Genomic DNA, 17,175 nt, shown 5'->3' with positions numbered 1-17,175 from the left:
CCAAAAGTGAAGTGAGACAACTCACCGGTGTGTGGGGGGGAGGGGTAGCAAGCTACTCCTTCCCCTACCCCTTGCTAACTAGCGCGGGGGTAGTTAACCCTCGTTAAAATTCTATTGGCTCGTCAATTTCAGCTACGCCGAGAGTAAACCCAATGTAAATGGCGTGGTTTGTATTTCGGTTACGGAACAAACCTGGCTTATCACGCGGTTCCCCCAACCACTGACTCGAGTATACAGTATACTGTTATACTACTGATACAATTACACAAAAATAAAGGCTAAAAATTCTCTTAACTGCGGCTGCAAAACTGAAAGCATTGGAAAAAAAAATTGAGAGTTATTACATCACATATCCAGTAGAATAGGCTTCTGTGAAGTAATGTACTGTATTATATTAATTTTTATTATTATTATTATTATTACTAGCTATGCTGAAACCCTTGTCAGAAAGGCAAGATGCTATAAGCCCAGGGTCTTCAAAAGGGAAAAATAGCCCAGTAAGAAAAGGAAATAACTAAACTACATGAGAAGTAATGAACAAATAAAATATTTTAAGAACAGTAACAATGATGAAACAAAAACTTTCATTTATAAGCTATAAAAGGACTTATGTCAGCCTGTTCAACATAAGAATATTTGCTACAAGTTTGAACTTTCGAAGTTCTACCGATTCAACTACTTGATTAAGGAGATCATTCCACAAATTGGTCACAACTGGAATAAAACTTCTAGGATACTGTGTAGTATTGAGCCTCATGTTGGAGAAGGCCTGACTATTAGAATTAACTGCATATCTAGAATTACGAACAGGATGGTATTGTCTAGGAAGATCTGAATGTAAAGGATGGTTAGAATTATGAGAGATCTTATGCAACATGCATTAAAAACTAATTAAACGACGATACCAGGGATCAGGAATAAGAAATTTAATCGACAGTAAGTTACGTCCAACAAATTAAAATGAAAATCAGCAGCTGAGGACCAGACAGGAGAACAATACTCGAAACAAGGTAGAATGAAAGAATTAAAACACTTTTTCAGAATAGATTGATCACCAAAAATCTTAAAAGACTTTCTCAATAAGCTAATTTTTTGTGCAACTGAAGAAGACAGACCGAATACATTCCTAAAAAGGGATTTTGACGAAGGAAAAATCTATTTCTGGGCGAGAGACCTGTGTCGCCCAGTGAAATGCTCCTTATAGCACCATTTCTAAGGTATAAATACGGCTAAATATACCAGAGAAAAAAGTTGCATGGAATGCCAGGAATAAACCCAGCTCGCTCACTCTAATAGAGTGTCGGTATAATAACTGAGGCGTGTTAGAACCACTACCAGAGGTCCCTTACCAATTAGTCCTCTCCTTCCTCAATATACCCCGATACTACAAAGTGCCGTTCTACATCCGACTACTGCCCTCTACTACGACTACCCTCCCCCCACCCCTACCACTACCCACGCTTCTTTCCTCATTCCTTTCTAGCACCAGTGATATCCAGACGTGTTTGTTTTCATAGCTTTAGTGTTTCGGTGTTTTTGAGAATGTCAGACATTTTGGAGATCCCTGCTCCCAAGTTGAGTATTATATTTGTCTATTTTGATAATTCTAGGTAGCAAAACTCGTTAACTTTATAATATTGTTAAATTTAGCCTTAGCGGCTTTGTGTGATGCCTTCCCTTACGGGTATCTTTGGCAGACATTTTGGTGTCGCTACCTCCCAATCTCTTTGTTGTTTACAACTTTCAATTAGTTCCTCATACTAATTGTAGTCTCATTTATTTGGCTCTTGACGTCTTATACAGTTTTAGCATGATTATTGAATTTTATTTAGGCTATTTTTGGTGTTCAGTTAGTTAGCCTAGCCTACCCGACCGAGCAGTACGTGGCTTCGGACAGTAGCCTATCCCATGAGCCTCCCCTTCGATATATGTATTTTATATCTTAGTTGAGCCGTTTTACTCCCAACGCTATTTGGAACTTTCCAACCCTTAACCCCCAAGCGTTTTCTTTTTCAAGCACATTTTGCAATATATTTTTTTTAAATTGCGCTAACAGCCTTAATTTTCGTCGTAGAGAGGTCATGTTGGTCTAATTATTTTGGAAAATGACTGAAGTTTCTCATAAAGTTATCAAAAATATGCAAAAAAAATGTAAATATCAGTTTTTTGCAAGGACGTACCAGTACGTCCATGGAGGTAAAGGGATGAGCTTTGTGAAACGTACCAGTACGTCCATTGGGGGTATAAGGGTTAGCTGACCTACAGTATGCTGATGACTCTGTCCTTATTAGCCGAATATCACAAGACTTGCAAAGCTTGCTTACCAGAATTCAGGAAATATAACATGAGGTGGGGTTCAAGATAAATAGAAGAAAGAAAGATGATGAGAATGGAATATCACTAAAAGGAAAAAGGATTAATGAGGTGGAATCACATAAATACTTAGAAACTATGGTCTCTAATACATGATCTTTAGAATTAGTATGGTGAAAGGTTGAAAAAAACAAATCACACAATAGCTAGATTAAGTAAAATTTGGAAATCAAATCACAAATCATTATATATCAAAATTAGGTTATACTGTATATCAGATTCATGAGATCGGTGTTGATGTATGGATATGATATGTGGTATGACAATGAAACAACATCCAACAGATTTTGAAGATTTAAGAATAAAGCCCTCAAAAGAATCACAGACCCCTGAAGGGGAGTGTTCCCAGAAGCTGACCAGTTAAAAACACAATTAGATTCATAAAAATAATTGAAACAAATAAAACGGAATAGCCACTCAGCCCGCAGCGGGAAAGAAGCTTCCGAGTAGTAGTACGTAGTAAGAGGTGAACGACCTCGAGAAGAGAGACCGCCCTCCATGATGTGCAATCTTAGTGGCCTAGAGTAGGAAGGCCGCACACCATGAAGGGAACAGTGGTGGCCTAGCTCTATGCCGTTCGAGACTCTCTCGTTGTCGTACACTACATACACCGCACAAACACTGAAAAGAAAAACTTACTATATTCTATACACAGAAATATATATAAACACCAGAATGTTTAATATATTAAGTATAAGAAAAAGTAAGTAAAAGACAAAGCATTAATGGCTGTCAAGTGAGGATGGGAGCAGACACGTCCGCTCGCCATCCGAACCAAAAGTAAAGTGAAGCGTTCACTGGTGTGTGTGAGGGGGGGGGTAGTAAACCCTCGTTAAAACTTTCATGGCTCGTCATCCGCTACGCCGAAGTAATTACCCCATGTAAATAGCGTGGTTTGTATTTCAGTTACGGAACAATTACACATTCATCACAACGATCATCCAACTCGCAACATTTACCTCTACATTTCATACAAATTGAGTGGGGATCAACAGAGGCTTTAGCAAGCCGGGTCTTAACCCTGGATAGGTACGGTCCTCGGACACCCCTTTAAGGGTATACTCGGACGCGAACGACCCCGACGCCAAAAAAAATTCTTGAAAAATCAGTTTTTGCAGTAACCTCCTTTTTTCTTTTGCCAAAAAAAAACTTCAATGAATGCTTAAAACAACTGTAAAGATAAATACTACTCATCTGCAGAAAAACTATTTATTATAAATATTTTAAAAAATTAAGTAGAAAAAAAAAAAGACCTGACATAAAAATTCATAAAAAAAAAGTTTATACATATATACACAAATCCTTTTAGGAATTGATTCTTGAATGTTTAGGACACATCTTGATGTATTTTGGATGAAGTCAGACCCATGGAGGTGAAGATCTGAAATGAGAAAAAAAGGGTAACTTTTTTTGGCCAAAAAAAATTGTCCAAATTTCATGAATTTTTTTGGGTACCCAAATGAAATAGGAAGTGGCTAATTTTTTTAGGGAATAAAAATATGTTATCCTAAAATAGAAATATGTAAAAAAATCTTCATTATTTTGTAAATTACATTTATATCAGGGGCCATATCTAAAGGTAATTTTTTGAGTACTTGGAAATTTCGTAAAAAAATACATATATTTAATATATAATATGATATTTATGCAGGTAAAAATATACCAAAATATCACAAATTCTATAGGGAACAAGAATATATATAGATAGGGCAGCTTACGCTTCGGATATGTCCACAAAATGGCCGCCAACCACACTGACTCAGACTCCCTAATCTGCCACTTGAAATGTAGGAAGGGTATGTCAATTTCAAGGTGTTATTTACTAATCTAATTATTATTGGATATGCATAAAAATTGTATGGTGGGTTGCTGGATAATTGTCGATTATTTTACGACTATAAAATTAAAATTCTGACCCAAAAAAATTTTTTTGAAGGGAAATAAAATCGAAAAAAAAAATGTAAAACAATATTTTAGCTAAAAAAATTTGATGATATTCAATAAAAAAAAAAGTAAACAAAATTTTCCGACAAATAAACATCTAGAGGAATCATTACTCTGTGATAGTTCCTTAGTACGTAGTAATTTTGAAAGAATTGGGAAAAAACGAAAAAATGGCAATCACCGGAAAATCGAACACATACCTATATATACGCCATATCTGGCTAAAAAAAAGATAGGCATGGGTAGCCAGATCATCTAGAAACACTTTCCAACACTATAAAAATATAAGTTTTGCGACACTACTTGCCAATTCCTTACGGTAACATGACTAAGCAAAAAAATGCAAAACAAATAAAAAGGGGCACTCGTGGAAAAATGGCCATTCTAATATACGGCATTTCAGAAAAAAAAAAATTTCAGCCACGTGCTAGGCAAACCATCAAGGCATATTTTCCGACAAATAAACATATAAATGAAATATTACTCTGTGATAGTTCCTTAGTACGTAGTAATTTTGAAAGAAATGGGAAAAAACGAAAAAATGGCAATCACAGGAAAATCGAACACATACTTATATATACGCCATATCTGGCTAAAAAAAAAATAGGCATGGGTAGCCAGATCATCTAGAAACACTTTCCAACACTATAAAAATATAAGTTTTGCGACACTACTTGCCAATTCCTTACGGTAACATGACTAAGCAAAAAAATGCAAAACAAATAAAAAGGGGCACTCGCGGAAAAATGCCCAACATTCTAATATACGGCATCTCAGATAAAAAAAAAAAGACATGCACGTGTTAGCCCAACCATCAAGGCACACTTTCTAACACATAAACATGAAAAAAAAATCAATAATATACGGCAATTCCTTACTACGTAGTAAATTTTTACAAATATTGAAAAAAAAACAGAAATTGGCAACCGCAGTTAAATACCCAATATACCAATAACTACGTCGTATCTGACAAAAACAAAATCACGCATGGGTAGCCAGATCATATAGACACACTTTCCAACATTAAAAAAGCAAAAGTTTTACGACACTATTTCGCAATATCTTACGGAAAAATGACTTGGCAAAAAAATTAAAAAAAATTAAAAAGGGACACTCGCGGTAAAATGCCCGACATTCTAATATACGACATCTCAGATAAAAAAAAAGACATGCACGTGTTATCCCAACCATCAAGGCACACTTTCTAACACATAAACATGAAAAAAAAATGAATAATATACGGCAATTCCTTACTACGTAGTAATTTTTACAAATATTGAAAAAAAAACAGAAATTGGTAACCGCAGTTAAATACCCAATATACCAATAACTACGTCGTATCTGACAAAAACAAAGTCATGCATGGGTAGCCAGATCATCTAGACACACTTTCCAACACTAAACAAGCAAAAGTTTTACGACACTATTTGGCAATATCTTACGGAAAAATGACTTGGCAAAAAAATGAAAAAAAATGAAAAAGGGGCACTCGCGGTAAAATGGTCCTCGTGGTGATGAACGACATTTTAACTAAAAAAAAAAACATGCACATGGTAGCCAAACAATCCACCAAGACTTTCCACAACTGATAACCTATACAAGTTGCACCATTCTACGACAATTTCATAATACGTAATAACTTTGATAATTATGCAAACTACCTCAGAAGGGTAAACTCGGACGCGAACGACCCCGACGCGTCTCAGAAATCGGGGAAGGAGTACAGCTACAGCAATGCACATCTGGACACTACTAGAGCGTGTAGGGGAGACACCTCCTGCAGGTCGATCACCCACAAATTCAGTCACAGGGGTGAGTCACGTGAGAAAAACCTGTTTTTTTTTGACGCTCGGGGTCGCAAACGACCCACCGTACCTATCCAGGGTTAAAATCTCTCACACACCTTCTAATACTCGAAGAAAAGTCAGACATTACAAAAAAATCAAAAGAGAGATCAAAACCAGCAAAGGTCAAAACAACAAGATCTAATCGCGCCCAAGAAAATACCAAAAAAAAAATCCAAAACGAGCGAAAGCCAAAGTCAAATTGTACTTCACCCAAATAACTGCAATTAACACAGGGTACAGCGAGCGAAATTCCAATGTCAAACCGGTGTATATACCTCATTATGACAGAACCTCCTCCAATAAACCGTTCCGGGCGCTCTCAAGGAACAAATTTGACCACCTGACAAAAATGACAAATTCGGAGATAATTTGTATTTTTCCTAACTATATAAGTCGGATCTAGGACAACCGCCCCCGAGACAACTGCCCCCAGGACAGTTGCCCCCCGACAACTGCCCCCAGGACAACTGCCCCCGTAGGACTACTGCCCCCCATATTTCCATTTACGTAATTACTTTTTAGTAACAATTTATGAAGATATTCTTCCTAATTACATAATCGGTCATTGAAGAAATAATTGTATCTATTTCCTAAATTTATTACCATTTATGTAGTTATTTCCTGATTAGGTAATCGGTCGTATGAGTTATAGTTTAATTTCGAAAGCTATCGCCAATTGGCTAATTCTGTATAGTCAAACAAATGTTTACAAAAAAAAAAAAAAGTAAGAAGGGTCCAGTGTCTAATCGGTCGTACGAGTTATAGTTTATTTTCGAAAGAAATACAAGAAGTAACATAACCCATCATGGAGTTCGTCAAAAGTGAACGTGGAAAAATGAAGCTTATTTATGAAGGATACATCTATGTGAAGCAGAAGGAATTAGCAAATAATGTTACATCTTATGAATGTGAAAAACGCCGTCATAATAACTGTAAAGCGAAAGTAAAAGTTTGTGAAAATGAAGTAGTTGGCTATGTAAATGATCACACCCATGCTGTTGACCAACCCCGCCGTGAAGTCTTGTTAGTACAACAGGGAATAAAGGCTAAATCTATTGCTACCAAAGAGACTGCAAAGGATGGTAAAGGATGTTTTTACCACTTATCTCAAAGCATATACCCTAAGGTGCAAAATGAAGGTCTCCAAACTAAATACCAAACTGACGCCTATTTTTCCTTGCAAATACGTATGATTCCTGCATTAGCGTTTGTTCCCGCAGAAAAAGTTATTGAAGCGTTTGAGAAACTACAAGAGATGTTGCCACCTGAGGCTGATGCAATAATAGATTATTTTGAAGATACATCGGCAGAAGACGTCGAAATACAAGGAGACAGCCAAGTTTCCCTATAAGCATGTGGAGTATGTATACTCGTGTTGTTGAAGATTTACCTCGAACAAACAACGCCGTAGAAGGCTGGCATAACCATATGCAAGCAAGCGTTACGTCATTTCATCCAAATATATGGAAATTTCTGGGGGTGTTGAAGAGAGAACAGGCACTATCCAGCGTCATAATTAATCAAATACTTGCTGGGCATCCAATACCTCCTAAGCGGAAACGCTATCAGGATTCTAGCATACGAATAGCAAACATTGTGCATAGCTCACAATTTAAAACCCTAGTATTTAAATCCCTTTTCAATATATTTTTGCAACCCATCTATGTACAAATTTTAATATATAATGTTATCTTTTTAAAACGCATTTTTAAATCATTAATTTTTTATTAACAATAAAACATTGGTTTTATTAGTTATGTATTTTTATTTTTTTACACCATTGTCCAGGGGTTTTACGAGGGCAATTGTCCCGGGGGCAATTTTCCGGGGGGGGGGGGGGGGGGGCAGTAGTCCTACGGGGGCAATTGTCCTGGGGGCAGTTGTCAGGGGGCAACTGTCCTGGGGGCAGTTGTCCTGATACCATATAAACCTTACCTATTTAATATGGGTATTACTTTCGGCGTAACTGAAATGACGAGCCATTACAATTTTAACGAGGGTTTACTACCCCCATTGCTAGTTAGCGGGGGGTAGGGAGGGGTAACTTGCTAATGCCCCCCCCCCCCCTCACACACCTGTGTGGTGAGCTCACTTTGCTTAGAGGTAGAACTTCACGGGAGATAGGGCTGGCGGGCAAGTTTGATTAAATAGTTAAGGTTTGTATAGTTGGGAAAAATACAAATTATCTCCGAATTTGTCATTTGTTCCGTAACTGAAATACAAACCACGCTATTTAATATGGGTGACTCAACCCTTAGGAAGGGTGGAAAAGTCCCAGCCATACTGGCTTTTGGCTTAGCCCAGGGACTCATTATCTGAGTTTGTCAGCACTCAACAATAAAGAGTCCCTGCACCTCACTCGCACCTTGCTATGCAAGGGCTGCGGCCTACATAAGCTGTGTGTGAAGGATTATGTGTGACTCGTCCTAGGAAGTTGACCTGAAGTTCTTAGATGGAAAACTTTAGGCTAGGACTTTCCCAATACCACCTCGTTAGGGTATGGGGACGTGACAGGATTAACTTAATATTAGGAACACAAGGAAACATGGTTTACCTGCAGTGGTCTGAGGTCAGCTGTGCAGAGAACCCAGGATGCTGCTTTCCCCAAGAGAGGGGAGGATGAAGAAAAGAATATGGGCCACATACCTTTTCTTTTATGCAGACTAAGACCGGGTAACAATGCCCTCAACCCTCTGCTACTTGTCCATTAAGGAGCCTGAGGTTTAAACCAGCTGTTGTGCAGCCACCACAGGGCCGATAAAAAACGTATCGAGCCTCCTGTGGGTCACGTCTTGCAGGTAGTGGGCTGTGAAGGTCGTCTGACGCTTCCACACCCCTGCTTGTAGAACCTGCGTCACTGAGAAGTTCTTCTTGAAGGCTAGGGGCATAGCTACGCCCCTGAAATCATGCGCTCTAAGGCGACATGATGGAGGAGGGTCAGGATTCAGGGACAGATGGATCACCCTACGAATCCAAGCCAAGATAGTATTCTTGGTGACCCTCCTCTTCGTTCTCCCAGTGCTCACAAACAAAGCTTGCACTTGGGGACGAATACAGCCGTTCTTTGAGATATAACCTTAGACTCCTTACTGGACACAGTAGGCGATGGTCTGGGTCATCTGGTACAGAACGCAGACTCGAAATCCGGAAAGAGTCGAATCGAGGATCCGGCACTCCCGGATTCTGTGTCTTAGCCACAAACTCAGAGACGAATCTGAACGATACCTCCCCTCATCCCCTTGCATGGGCGATGTCATACAAGAGAACATGAAGTTCACAGACTCGCTTGGCCGAGGCCAAAGCTAGTAGGAACACCGCCTTCCAAGTTAGGTGGCGATCTGAAGCCTGCGTAATGGTTCGTAGGGAGGTCTCTTACGAGACCTGAGAACTCGAACCTCCATGGAGGAGGTCTCACTTCCGACTGAGGGCAGGTAAGATCATATCTTCGTATGAGTAGGGAAAGTTCCAGCGAGGAAGAAATGTCTACTCCTTTGAGCCTGAAGGCTAGATTTTAGGCTGAGCGATAGCCTTTCATTGCCGAGACTGAAAGGCGCATTCTTCTCGCAAATATACGAAGAACTCCGCTATCGCTGGAAAAGTGGTATCGAGTGGAGAGATACCCCTTAACGACTCCTACCACAGAAAACTCGCCACTTTGCCTGGTAGACCCTTGCGGATGACCTACGCAGGTGTCCAGACATCCCGTTCGCAACTTGTTGCGACCATCCTCTCTTAGTGAGGCAATGCTGGATAGTCTCCAGGCGTGAGGTCGAAGCGAAGCTACGGCTTTGTGAAAGATGTTGGCAGTGGTTGTCTGAGTAGATTGTGTTGTGGAGGGAGCTCTCTCAGTGACTCTGATAGGAGTTGGGGAAGGTCCGGAAACCATTCTACGTGATGCCATAGCGTAGCTATAAAGGGTCATCGAAAGATTGACCGATATTCTGGTCTTGTTGAGCACCTTCCTCATCAGACAGAACGGGGGAAAAGCGTACACGTCGGTGCTGTACCACCGTTGTTGGAAGGCCTCTTGCCAGAGTGCCTTAGGATCTGGGACTGGGGGGCAATGCAGCGGGAGCTTGAAGTTCAGCGCTGCAGCGAATGAATCCACAGTCGGGTAACCCCACAAAGTCAGGACTTTGTTGGCTACTGAATGATCCAAGGACCACTCGGTACTCATTACCTGAGACGCTCTGCTCCAACTGTCGGCGAGCACATTCCCTTTGTCTGGAATGAAGCGAGCCGATAGAAGAATTGAGTGGACTTTGGTCTATCTCAGTATCTCCACTGAGAGATGGGATAGCTGCTTTGAAAAGGTACCTCCTTGCTTGTTGATGTAAGCTACTATTGTGGTGTTGTAGCTCATCACACCACAAAATGATCCGCCAGGTCTTTGTTGGAACTGTTGAAAGGCCAGGAAGACGGCCTTCATCTCTAGCAGACTCATATGGAGGCACTTTTCCGATTCTGACCACAGGCCTGAGGTACTGTGGTACAGAACGTGCCCCCCTCCCCACACCCCCTCTTTTTGTGGTGTTCGAAAACAACATGCAATCCGTGGGAAGGAAACGAGAAGATCCATTCTTCTTCGTAGGTTCTCGCCTGTCACCCACCACTGGCGGTTCGTCTGTTCCGCAGGATCCATAGGGATCATGATGTCCGGGGAATCGCAGTCTTGATTCCCCTAGGACCTGAGTCGCCACTAGAGAAACCTCATCCCGAGGCTACCGTTGAGAACTAGACGAGCCAAGGGTGAAAGGTGACCGAGGAGACGTAACCACGATTGGGTTGGAAGCTCTTTTTGTCTCAGGAAAGACGGCTTGTGACTCTTCTCAGCCTTGCTATCCTGTTGTCAGATGGAAGGCCTTATGGAGATTGGTGTCTATAATCATGCCTAGGTGAACCAGTCTTTGATTGGGCAGCAGAGCGGACTTCGCGAGACTTACCCTGACCCTTAGGTCCTGGCAAAGTCCTAGAAGTTTGTCTCGGTGTCAAAGAGGTAGTGACTACGAGTCTGCTAGGATCAGGCCGTTATGCCAGAAAACTTTCAATCAATCAATCAATCAATCATCCAGATAATGGAGGAGACACAAGCCGATCCTGAGTGCCCACAAAGATATTAGGGTAAAAACTCTGGTGAAACCCTGTGGTGCTGTGGAGAGACCGAAACACAGCACCTTGAACTGGTACTCCTTGTTGTCTATGCTGAATCCTAAGTACTGTACTTCCTTGAAGACGGATGGATTGGGATCTGGAAGTACGCGTCCTTCAGATCCGGTGTACACAAGAAGTCTTGCGGTTTACTGCAAGACTGACTGTGTCTGCGGTCTCCATGCTGACCGGAGTTTGCTTTAATCTGGGCCTCTGCCCACAGAGTTCGCCCCCTTGCTGATCCCATGGCAAGGGTGCTAAATGACACCGGATTCGTCCTCATGGGAGGTAGAGGTGTTGTGAACAGGACGCGATATCCCTGACTGATTACGGAAATCGTCCAGGAAACGGCCCTGAGTTGCCGCAACCTGTCTGCGCAACCTTGTAGGTATCCCGCAACTGGCGGACATGCAGGGGAACTGGCAATCCTAGCGTTTGCGGCCTCGGCTGCTCCTTCTAGGATTCTTCCCTCCCCTGAGGGACCAATTGCCTTTCTTGTCCTTGACCGGAAAGGGCTTAGACCCCACTGTTTTAGCTGCCGTTGTTTTGGTGGGACGTGGTTGCTGAGGTGCTGGAGATTTATAGGGCTTGAGTGTCAAAGCCCCATATAGGAGGGAGTCTTGGTGACTTCCTACACCTCTCAGCCGCCTGCTTCACGTCCTTAGGCTCAAAAAGGTTCGTTCTCATAATGAAAGAATGTCTGAGCCTGTAGATTTTGGTGCTCGGGGACTCCCGTTAAGGTCTTGGAGTCCTTTGACTCCCTCCCGGGAGGGATGCAGGACTCCAACCACGATGTAGGCAGGCTCTTCTCCACCCCCATTTGAGAAGACTTTACCGCGCGAGGTGGGGTTTCCCTTAATGGTGTGATTGGGGAACGTCTCACCTCCCGTGACTCTCCTGAGGGCGGGAAAACTTCGTCCGAAGGTGAGGGAGAAAAGTCTGAGGGGGGAGAGTGTCTGCCTCGAAGACTTACAAGGAGACAGCTACGTCCTCGTAGAAGTTACCTTGTCCGAAACTCCTCTTTTCCTCATCGGGGGAGTGGATGTAGCCAAGTATTTGTGGCTCAACTCAGATAGAACAGCTTAAAAGCCTGTGCTACCGCTCTGATTAGAGTCCCAAACCAGGCTGCCGGCTGACGGCTGCACTGTCAGACACTCCCTCTGGAGGGGAAGTCGCCTGTAAAAAGATAAGGAAGGCATGTCCCTGGGCCTTTCTGGAACCTTTCCCCCCACCGGCAAGCGCGCTGTTCTGTGCTTGGGGGGGGGGGGGGAAATGTGGCGATGGCGCCCTTACCGCGCGATGTCCAGCAGCCTCGCAAGGGGGAGGGTATTGGTGATTGCGCTAGGGAGCGTGCTGGCTCTCGCGCGATGGGGAATACCCGGGGGTCGCACGCGAGAGACTGTCGAAGCGCTGATGCGGGCGCGCGGGAATACCCTGGGCTCGCGCGCGGGAGACTGCTGAAAACGCTCGCGCGGGCGCAAGGGCGAGACTTCATAGAGTGCGCAGGAATCATATTGATGTGCAGGATCAGAATGAAGAGCCCGTGTGGACCAAAATGTTGGAGCGTGCTGCAGCGCGTAGGAGTTTGTTGGCGCGCGCGGAAGACAATCGGCGCGCGCGGAAGACAATCGGCGCGCGCGGAAGACAATCGGCGCGCGCGGAAGACCATCGGTGCGCGCGAGCGCGAAAAACTATTGGCGTGCGCGCGGGAGACCATTGGTACCCGCGCGCGAAAGAGATCGTCGGCGCTTGCGTGCGTAAGAAGATCGTCGGCACTTGCGCGCGTAAGAAGATCGTTGGCGCTTGTGCGCTTAAGAAGATCGTCAGCACTAGAAGATCGTCAGCGCTCGCGCGCGTTAGAAGATCGGCGAGCGCGCGCGGGAAACCATCGGTGCCCGCGCGCGGACGATCGTCGGTGCTTACGAGCGTAGGAAGATCGTCGGCCAAGAAGATGTCGGCGCTGGCGCACGTAAGAAGATCGTCGGCGCTTGAGCGCCCAAGAAGATCGTCAGCGCTTGCGCGCAAAAGAAGATCGTTGGCGCTTGCGCGCGAAAGAAGATCGTTGGCGCTTGCGCGCGTACGAAGATCGTTGGCGTAAGAAGATCATCGGCGAGCACGCACGCGCGCTAGGATGCACGGTCAGCTGACAGGACGATCAGGAACTGGGATGTGTCCTTAAAAAGGGCGGTCATCCCCCGATGAGGACTGTAGGCAGGACTGCTTCAGAGTCCAGAGCCGAAGTCCTTCGTTGCAGTGCAAGGTTGAACTGGTATATCGGTAGGTCAGCTGGCTCAACACTGGAAGATCTGCTTGATACTCCGAGGAAGGGTCTCTATGAGAGACCTTTCCCGCGAACGGGAGAGGTGCCCTTCGTAGAAGAGACTAGGAGACACTCGCAGGCTGAATCGCTGGTGAGCGCCTGTGCGCTATCTCAGGAAACGCTGATGCGCAGGTGAACGTTGGCGCGCAGTCCCTGGAACAGGATGTCTCTGGATGGCAGTCTCAGGAACAGCAGGAACAGCAGGCGAGCGCTTGCGCGCAATAGAGCGCAGGAGAACATTGGCGCGCAGGGGATACCTGGCGCTCAAGGGGCTTACTCACAATGTGAGAAAGCCCCTTATGCCCCGAAGGGACCGGGGCCCGTTGGATAACGGGGTGCGTGGGAGCCCACAGCATCAGCAGCCAGGAACGGAGACGGCAGGTCAGCAGGTCTAGGAGATGGCTGGTCTGATCAGGAACAATCCTCCGAAGAGGGGTCTCTATGAGTGGCCTCTCTCGCGAACGAGAGAGGTGAACACTTCGTAGAAGAGACTAGAAGACACTGGTGATGGCGCCCCTTAGGGACGTTGGATCAGCAAGCTGACCTATAAGGAGCAATCCTCCGAAGAGGAGTCCTAAATAATGGCCTCCCTCGCGAACGAGAGAGGTCACAAGACTGATCCTGCAGCTGCTCAGCCCCTTGAGCATAGCTGCAGGTGCGACCGCTCAGCCCCAAGAGCATAGCCACCTTAAGTTTTCATGCGCCCCGGCCTTGCAACCGCTCAGCTCCTTGAGCATGGTTACAAGTGCGGTCGCTCAGCACCAAGAGCATAACCGCCTGGAGTAGAGAGAGAGACCATAGTCAATCTAAACTCTCACATTCCCTTCACTGAGAATCCAAGTTCCCCGTAGGAAAGGAGGAACAGTGAAGATAATAGATGAATGAAGAAAGCCCAGCGATGACGATTCCCCACGGTAGCCAAGTTAACGGGAAGCCGAAGGAACGACCGAAGGACCAAGAGGGAGAGGCCGCACCCCATGACGTGAAACCGCGGTGGCCTAGCACTACACCGGTGGCGCTGTCGTACACTACACACACAGCACAAACACTGAAAAGAAAACTTACTACATTTCTATACACAAATATATACATAAACATAAAGAATGTTTATATATATATACAGTATTACAAGTATAAGAAAAAGTAAGTAAAAAGACAAAGAGCATTAATGGCTGTCAAAGAGGCGAGGGTGAAAGTGGACTCGTCCGATCACCACCCGAGCCAAAGTAAAAGTGTGCTCACCACACAGGTGTGTGAGGGGGGGGGGGGGTTAGCAAGCCACCCCTCCCTAACCCCCCTCTAACTAGCGATGGGGGTAGTAAACCCTCATTAAAATTCTAATGGCTCGTCATTTCAGCTACGCCGAAAGTAATACCCATATTAAATAGCGTGGTTTGTATTTAAGTTACGGAAAAATCAATGATTGTGGAAGACTGACACAATCTCCACAAAACAACCATAAAAAACAATTAAAAGTACCAAGAGAAGAAAAGGTTATTGGGATTAGGGGAACATAGTGGTTGATCTTTCGCCCGCTATTGCACTCGCTGCTACAAATGGACCCAGAGTGAAACAGTCCTCGTAACGAGTCTGAACACCTTTCAAATAATGTGATGCGAACACAGATTTGCTCCTCCAGAAGGTTGTGTCCATTATGCTTTGAAGTGATCTGTTCTGTCTGAATGCTGCCGACGTTGCTACTGCTCTGACTTCATGAGTCTTGACCTTTAAAAGACCAAGGTCTGATTCATTACAATGAATATGTGCCTCCTTAATTAAAAGCCTGATAAAAAATGACAAGGCATTTTTAGACATCTGTAATGAGGGCTTTCTGACCGAGCACCATAAAGCTTCAGAATTGCCTCGTATATCTTTCATCCTCTCCAAGTAGCATCTTAGAGCTCTTACTGGGCATAAGACTCTTTCCAACTCTTCTCTAACCAAATCCATAAGACTTGGAATCTCGAACGCTTTGGGCCAAGGTTGAGAAGGGCGTTAGTTTTTGGCAAGAAAACCTAATTGTAAGGCACAGACAGCTTTACCATCACGAAATCCAACGTTTTTGCTAAACGCATGTATTTCACTCACTCTTTTGGCTGTTGCAAGACTAACCAAAAATAAAGTCTTCATAGTCAGGTCTTTCATAGAAGTTGAACCTAGTGGCTCAAACCTGTCGCTCATAAGATACTTCAAGACAACATCCAAATTCCAGGCTGGAGAATCTTGTTTTCGTTGTTTTGTAGTCTCGAAAGACTTAAGAAGATCTTGCAGATCCTTATTGTTGGACAGGTCAAGGTTTCTATGTCTGAACACAGTTGCCAACATGCTCCTATAACCTTTAATAGTAGAGGAGGAGAAATTGCACTTCCTTCGAAGGTGGAGCAGGAAGTCCGCAATTTGAGCTACAGAGGTACTGGATGAGTTAAGAGAGTTAACTCTACACCACTCTCTAAACACCTTCCACTTGGACTGATAGACTTTGATGGTCAAAGTTCTTCTTGCTCTTGCAATGGCCTGAGCTGCCTCCTTCGAAAAGCCTCTAGATCTCGTGAGTCTTTCGATAGTCTGAAGGCAGTCGGCTGAAGAGCGTGGAGGATTTGATGGAACCTTTCCAAGTGGGGTTGTCCGAGTAGATCTACTCTTAATGGAAGTATTCTTGGAGTGTCTACTGCCCATTCCAGTACCTCTGTGAACCATTCTCTTGATGGCCAATAGGGAGCCACTAGGGGCATCCTGGTCCCTTTAGATGTTACAAATTTCTGAACTACCTTGTATAGGATCTTGTATGGTGGGAAGGCGTACAGATCTAGGTTGGACCAATCCATAAGAAACGCGTCTATGTGGACTGCTTCTGGATCCGGCACCGGGGAGCAATACGCCTCAAACCTCTTTGTCTTTGAGGTTGCAAAGAGATTTATGCATGGGCGACCCCAAAGGCGCCATAGGCTCTTGCAAACTTGAAGGTTGAGTGTCCACCCTGTCGGTAGGACCTGACCCCTTCAGCTGAGGCTGTCTGCCATTACGTTTTTCCCCCCTTGGATGAACCTCGTTAGAAGTATAACATTCCTCTCTCTTGCCCACAAAAGGAGATTCTTTGCCGTCTCGTACAGAGATATCGAGTGGGTTCCCCCCAGCTTGGTAATGTACGCCAATGCTGTCGTGTTGTCAGCATTGACCTGAACCACTTTGTTGGTGACTGATTCCTCGAAACTCTTGAGGGCTAATAGAACTGCCAACAATTCCTTGTGGTTTATATGCAGAGACTTTTGGTTCTCTGACCATAGTCCCAAAGCTTCCAGCTTGTTTAGGGTTGCTCCCCATCCTCTGTCCGAGGCGTCGGAGCACAACACAAGGTCTGGGTTCTTTTGTGATAGGTCGAGACCTTCCTGGAACTTGTTCGGTTCTTCCCACCACCGAAGGCAGTCTTTGATAGTGTTCGTAATCGGAATGACATCGCTTCTAGGTCTTTCTCCTAGTTCCAATGGCTATTGAGATGGAACTGGAGAGGACGAATGTTCAGTCTTCCTAGAGGAACAAATTGTT

Source organism: Palaemon carinicauda, chromosome 30, assembly GCF_036898095.1.
Source record: "Palaemon carinicauda isolate YSFRI2023 chromosome 30, ASM3689809v2, whole genome shotgun sequence".
Taxonomy (NCBI): Eukaryota; Metazoa; Arthropoda; class Malacostraca; order Decapoda; family Palaemonidae; genus Palaemon; species Palaemon carinicauda.
Note: the sequence above shows the minus strand (reverse complement) of the source record.